The sequence below is a fragment of the Theropithecus gelada genome, chromosome 9 (genome assembly GCF_003255815.1).
Source record: "Theropithecus gelada isolate Dixy chromosome 9, Tgel_1.0, whole genome shotgun sequence".
NCBI lineage: Eukaryota > Metazoa > Chordata > Mammalia > Primates > Cercopithecidae > Theropithecus > Theropithecus gelada.
Window position 1 is genome coordinate 74477344 of NC_037677.1, and position 7153 is coordinate 74484496.

Consider the following 7153-nt stretch of genomic DNA (forward strand, 5'->3'; position numbering starts at 1 on the left):
CTCCGCCTCCCGGGTTCACGCCATTCTCCTGCCTCAGCCTCCCGAGTAGCTGGGACTACAGGCGCCCGTCACCTCGCCCGGCTAGTTTTTTGTATTTTTTAGTAGAGACGGGGTTTCACCGTGTTAGCCAGGATGGTCTCGATCTCCTGACCTCGTGATTCGCCCGTCTCGGCCTCCCAAAGTGCTGGGATTACAGGCTTGAGCCACCGCGCCCGGCTCATTCTCTTCTCTATGTTTGACTTGCTAGTAAACAGAAGACTTCAAGCCAGCCAGGAAATTAAACTGGTTACTAAAACAGCCTTAAGAATTGCAGTGGAACAAATTGGTCATTTTTTTAAAAAAAGTTATTTTAACCTACAGTCACCAGTTTTCATTATTCTGTTTTATTTACCTCACTGAAGTACTCGCATGTTGTTTGGTACCCACTGAGCATACACTGTTTCAGTCCCTAAGGTGTTTGCTGAGATGTGGGTGAACTCCAAATGGAGGAGTAGTCACTGTAGACTTTCTTCGTGGTTGGCCACTCCAGCCTTGCTCACTTTTGTTTCTTAACCATCCACTCAGCTGATGTTTCCCGGGAAGTGCTAATTTTACCTGTTTCCAAATTGGAAACACATTTCTCAATCATTCCGTTCTGGCAAATGGGAACCATCCATTTGCTTTGGGCACAGTGGGGATGGGTTGCAAGTTCTTGCGTATCCTCCCGGTGAAGCATTTATTTGCTACTATCGGATTTTACCACTATCAAATTTAATTCAAGGGCAGAACTAAAAGTGAGTGTGTGTGTGTGTGTGTGTGCGCGTGTGTGTGTGTGCTATGCATGCTCTAAGTCTCTGTGGGATATGGGAAAAGGGCAATAAGAAATTCATACTCTTATTCAACTGCATTTAACCTTAAGAAAAATGTCCTTGGGATAAACTCCAAGGTTTAATACATTGATTTTTTTTCCTAAAGAAATGGGTTTTAAACTTTGGTGTGCATCAGAATCCTCTACAGATCTTTTTGAAAATATAGGTGCCTGGGTATCATGTGTGGAGCTTTTAATTCTGCTGGTGTAGGCTGTTGCCCAAGCATCTATCATTTTATTGAGCTCTTCGAGTGATTCTGATAACACAGCCTGGATTGAGAATTTTTATGAGATTGGCAATGGAAAAACATTTATTCTTTTAAATAATAATTTTCTAAAAACCCAAGAGGTCAGGGGGTTTTTATAAACAAATAGCCAAGTGTTCTTTAAATAGGAGGCACCCTTCCCATTGTGCCAAAATCATCTTTTCATTTCTTTTGAAATATGTATGGTTATTTTATACTTGTATGTTGCCTTTCTTTGAAGGCGCCTGAAGCACTTTATAAGCACGAATCCTCACAGCACCTCTGTGAGGTAGGTAAATAGTACTTTTCTATGTAGTAAACCTGGAGTATGGAGAATTTCCTAACAGTTCATTCTACTTAATAATGCAATAATGGAGCTCCAAGACGTCTTGGACTTCTACACCACACTCAGACTTCTGGAAAGTTTTCCGTACCTCATTCTTTAGTCCCTGTCAAGGTTAGTAAATAAAATAAAAAAACAAAAAACAAAAAAAACAAAACTACCTGTTGTGTTGAAAGTTCCTTTTTGCCAATGTTATGTTCAGGAAACTCAATAACCTGAAAAAGTTTGACTTTGATGTGACATCTTCACATTCATCAATGCTGATAATTGTCCAAAGGCATCTTCACTATGTCTACTAAATAACATCCAATGTGTGCGTTATCTATTGTCTAGGGGATGAATTTTAAGTTACAATAAAATATTTTTGTTTTGCATCAGTTTGGTTGCTTTCTATCCTCTTAGTTCTCCACCCAATTATAGTGACACATCACTTGAATGTAAAACTATAAATTACCCGGCATAATTCAGACTCTGGAACTTGGTGACTGGACAAAAGCATATTCTAAATGCTTAGCTACTTTGATCATTGCCTTCCAAAAAGCTGGTATATCAGCTTTACCTCTTGTTGTAAAGAGTACTCTGCAGGTCTTAATTCTTAATAATAATTTCACCAATCATTTATAGAATTCTTAATATGTTTCAAGCTTGTGTTGTTTAACCCTCATAATAACCTTGTGAGATGGAAATTATGACCCTCATTTTATAATCTAAAATATAATTGTCATAATACTATGGACAGCATATTATAAAAGTATAAGTAATTTCCAAAACCAAAACACAAAATGTTTCTCTTTGTAGAAATTAAAGTAAACCCTTTAATTTCCAACATGGTTTAGAAATTAGGCCTACCCAGGAGGGTTGCTCTAAAACCAATCCTTTAGTGAACAGAGAAAATTTTCTGTAGGGTAATCATGTCAGCAGGGAAGAAGGTTCAGCCACCAATCTTTAAAGGGCTCATGAGGAACAATTCCCAAGAACCAGGAGTTCCAGCACTGGGAGGTCATGACCAAAAACATATGTGCCAGCCAACCAGTCCCATGACCTTAGGTAGCCTCAGCACTTAGCTATTGGTATAGAATTATCCTAACTCAGGATGTTCCAGGACATAAAGGGGAGCTCCATTTTGAAACAAAGGACATCTCATTTTCTCTTTTACTTAGGAATATTATACTGAGCGCATAAAATACATGATTTACATTAGCAGTGTCATGCACTTTCTCCTTCATTAATAACAATCTTGGGCTGGACACAGTGGCTCATATCTGTAATCCCAGCACTTTGGGAGACTTGAGGCCAGAAGTTGGAGAACAGCCCAGTCAACATGGTGAAACCCCATCTGAACTAAAAATACAAAAATTAACCAGGTGTGCTAGCACATGCCTGTAATCCCAGCTACTCCGGTGACTGAGGCAGGAGAGTCACTTGAACCTGGGAGTTGGAAGCTGCAGTGAGCCAAGATTGTGCCACTGCATTTCAGCCTGGGTGACAGAATGAGACCCTATCTCAAAAAGAAGAAAAACAAAAATCTCGGGACCGTCTGCTATATAGTCAATTGTATATAAAGGATGGTCAGTAAGATCCCTCTTTGAATAAGGAGTTTAATCGCAGTCAGTTAAAATGATCAGAGCTCTATGAATACGTGGATAATACTTGGGACTGCAGTGTACACACTTGTTAAGGTTGTGATTCCACAACCAGATTGCCTATCTCGGTCCCTGTGGCCAGGGGGGCTATTGTGGGAATTAAATAAGATTCCCAGTATATATACCTGACATGGTAGATGTCCAATAAAATATTAGCTATTATTTTTGTCATCATTCTTAAATGCATTGCTTCTCTGTACCTGAGGGAGGCATCAAGTGTTCCGGGAACTGGTGTAGGGTTAATGTTTGCATTAAAGAGCTTCATTTGGAAGAATAATGAGCCTCTGTTATTCCTAATCACGTAACTGTCACAGCTCTTGCTTGTTCTTGTCAAAATCTTCTTTCCTTAGGGATTCATGACTCAGCACATTTTTTGGAATTGCCATTCAGAAGCTCTGACACAAAACAAAACACAGGCTGTTCCTCCACAAATCAAATAGAAGCCACTTTGTAAATTGAATTGCTATGGGAATTTGAACTTTTTCTTTTTCTTAAGAACTCTCATCTGAACTGCTCAGAAGGTGGGCCTGAAATTGGGCAGAAAGCAAAATGATCTGATTTGTTTACTGAGTACTAATTGGCTTCGGCTCAGGGCCCTTACCTCACTGCTTTCCAGCCTTTGAGACTTACTCTTGAGGGAGTGCAATTTCTTGCCAGGTCTCCTGGGATTCTATTCCTAGTAGATCTCAGCCGCATTAGTTGTTTTTTTGCTGCATGCATTCCTTGTCCTAATAAGTTATTTACTTTTATTCTTTCTCCTTGCAAAAAGAAAAATTTAAATTTAATCAGTGTTTAATAAAAAAAGATATTCTAAAATCTTTGGTAAGCAGCATGTTTTCAATACCTAATAATTAACTGTGGTCAAGTGCTTTCCTGCGATAGGTCAACTTAAAACTACATAGCCACAAATATATGCTTATTCTTTTCTCCTGGAAAAGTTCCTGATGTGATAAAGCAAGTTGTGATTCCTACAGCTTAAATCTGAAAACTGCTGAATATCTACAGCTCTAATAGGGCATTGCTAAGGGCAGCCCAAATGACTTTAGAACCCTAGCAACAAAGGAGCAGGCATTTTTCTGGAAAGCACTCCCTAGTAAACTTCCTGCATGCAAACTCTGTTCCATAGTCTTTCCCACCAGGAAACAGGACAACTGAAATCCCAACATGTTGAGATAATGCCAAATACACAGGGTCATCAGAGCAGAGAGGGAGGGAGACACCTTTCTTGAAGGCCTTTTATGTGCCCAGTATTGTTCCAGGTACTTCACAAACCATGTCTTGTCCTGTTTAAGCTCTAAAGCTGTTGGCAAGACTGGCTGCTCAACTGTCAAGATTCCATAAAGACGCCTTCTTGTCTTAGGACATTTGGAGTCTGACTCTTTCCTGACAGGTTCAGGTACTTCATTTCTTATTCATCCAGCACTTCTTAAGTGAGCACCTAGTATGTGTTGGGTACTCTCCCAGGTACCAAGGATATAATGATGAGCAAGATAGACAAGGTTCCTGTACTCTTTGAGCTCATCGGTGCCCCAGAGTTGATCAGAATAAGTTAGATGGCAACGCAGTTGTAACAGAAGCTTCAGCTCCTGTGGGAAATTCTGGAGCTGGGATGGTCCTTCAGCATTGGCCCAGTGGAGTTCAGTCACGTCTGATTCACATTAAGATTACCAAAAGAATGGATTTAGGGGAGCAAGATGGCTAACTAGAGAAGCCTGGTACTCTCCGCTCACACAAAAGAACCAAGGAAAGAAATACACAGCTAAAATTTGACTGCAGTGTTGAAGATAGACTGCTGGGGTACAGTGGGACAGTGGAGATGCACCTGTGGTGATTCAAAGTCTAGGAGGGCAGTGTGGAGGTACCTGACAGCTGCAGTCCCGTCTCCTCCACCTAGATTGGATTGTCCCAGAGACAGGAGGGACTTCCTGTTGCATGGGAAAGGAAGCAAAAGATCCCCACCAGCCCTCATTGATACTGCAGACAGCTACAGTCCTTACAACAGGAAAATCCTGCAGTCCTCACAAGTCCTGAGCCCAATTTGGAGAGCTGCTGGGAATTCACTCAGCTATGTTGCCCCAGATTAGGAGCACAAGGTGTGTACTCCTATCCTCGAGCCTCTGTGAACCAAGCTGCTGCAGCACAGTGCCATCTTGAGACCAAAGTCACCTCTCGAATGTACCCTGCTCTGGGGGCTAGCAGCCACTGCACCTCTCCAGCACTGGAGCTCCATCTTCATTCCACCAGTCCACAGAGATGAGTGAATGCCACAACCCCAGCAGCGTGGAGCCAGAGCCCAGAATCAGCTGTGACTCTGGTCCTACACAGCCAAGAAACCAACCTCTACTGCTGCACTTCCAGTCAAACAAATGGTCTGGCAGTCCCACCCAGGGCGACCCTTCCCTTGAGCTGGCCAAACTGCTGCATATGCTATCGTAAGCAGAAGCAGTCCCTGAGCCTCCAAGCAGCTGATATGCCCCTGTGCCATTGGAGAGGAAATGAGTCCAGGATCTGGAAACAGCCCTATAGCACCCTTGCTCTCCACAGACATGCCTCTGGACTGTCCAGTGGCCCTGCATCCCCAACGAGGGCCTGAGAAACAGTCCTGCAGGTTGCTCCTGGTGGGCATGCCTCCAGGCTAGCCAAGCAACTGTTCACCCATGTATTGGGCTTCATGGGCTGCTTCTAGTGGGCAGAGCTTCATGCCTGTGCTTGCATCCCAGACCTGCAAAACAGCCTTGGTAGGCTCTTCCCTGTAGCAACACCACCAGGTTAGCCAAACAGTCATGTAGCAATGTCATGAGTCTGAGAATCAGTCTCGTGGCTCCCCTGACAAACAAGCCCCTAGGCCAGGTTGGCAGCAATGTGCTCATGTTTTGGACCTGAAAAATAGCCTTGTGGGCCACCCATAGCAGATATGCTTCTAGGCTGACCAAGCAGATTTGTATCTGTGTTCTAAGACAGCAAAATAGCCCCCTGGGTCACCTCCAGCAGTCATGCACTCAGGTGAGCTGAGAAACTGTGTTACCACATCTGAGACCTGAGAAATAGCCCTAAGGGCTGCCCCTAACACATATGTCCCCAGGCTGACCGAGCAGTTTTATGCCTGCATTCTGGACCTGAGAAACAGCTCTGCAAGCTTCTCCTGGTAGGCACACCCCCACCCTGGCCAAGCAACCATGTGCCTACGCCCATGGCAAGAGTAACAGCACTGTGGCCTTTCCCCAAGTTGGCCAACCCACTGTGTATAGCATAAGCCCTTGGCCTGTGAAACAGCCTGATGAGCCCAACACCAACAGCACTGCTGCCACAACCCCTCTCAGCCTTGGCCACTAAGAAATTTTTAAACGCCACTAGTGTGGGTTATAGCTGAAGAAACTACACAAAGACTACACTGCTAAATCTATCTAGAACAAAGGCCCACATATCCCACCAAACTGATATCCCAGGACCCATTCATACAAATAAATTTTTCCTGACAAAACCTAATTCTTAAAATTGGAAGAGGTGACTTTTCCACTAGATGCATAGAAATGAACACAAAGACACATCAACCACAAAAAAGCAAGGAAACACATCATCTCCAAGTAAAAGCAAGAATTCCCTAGTAACAGACCCCAATCAAGAGGAAATATGTAAAAATGTCAGAAAAGAATTCAAAATAATAATCCTAAGGAAACACAGTGAGATACAAGTGAATATAGATAGACAATTCAGGGAAATCAGGAAAACAATTCGTAATTTGAATAAGAAATTCCACAAAGAGATACTATAAAAAAGAACCAGACAGAAATCTTAGAGCTGAAGAATTCAAAAAAGAAATAAAAGGTACAACTGAGAACTTCAATAACAGACTAGACCAAGCAAAAAAATAATTTCTAAACTTGAAAACAGATTATTTGAAATAACACAGGAAGACAGAAATAAAAGAAGAAAAAATAAGAAAGAATGAAGAAAGCCTACAGGATATATGAGACACCATTAAGTGAACAAATATTTGTATAATGGGCATTCCCATTATATACAGAAGGAGAAGAGATGGGAAAAGTTGAGAAAAATATATTTAATGAAATAATGG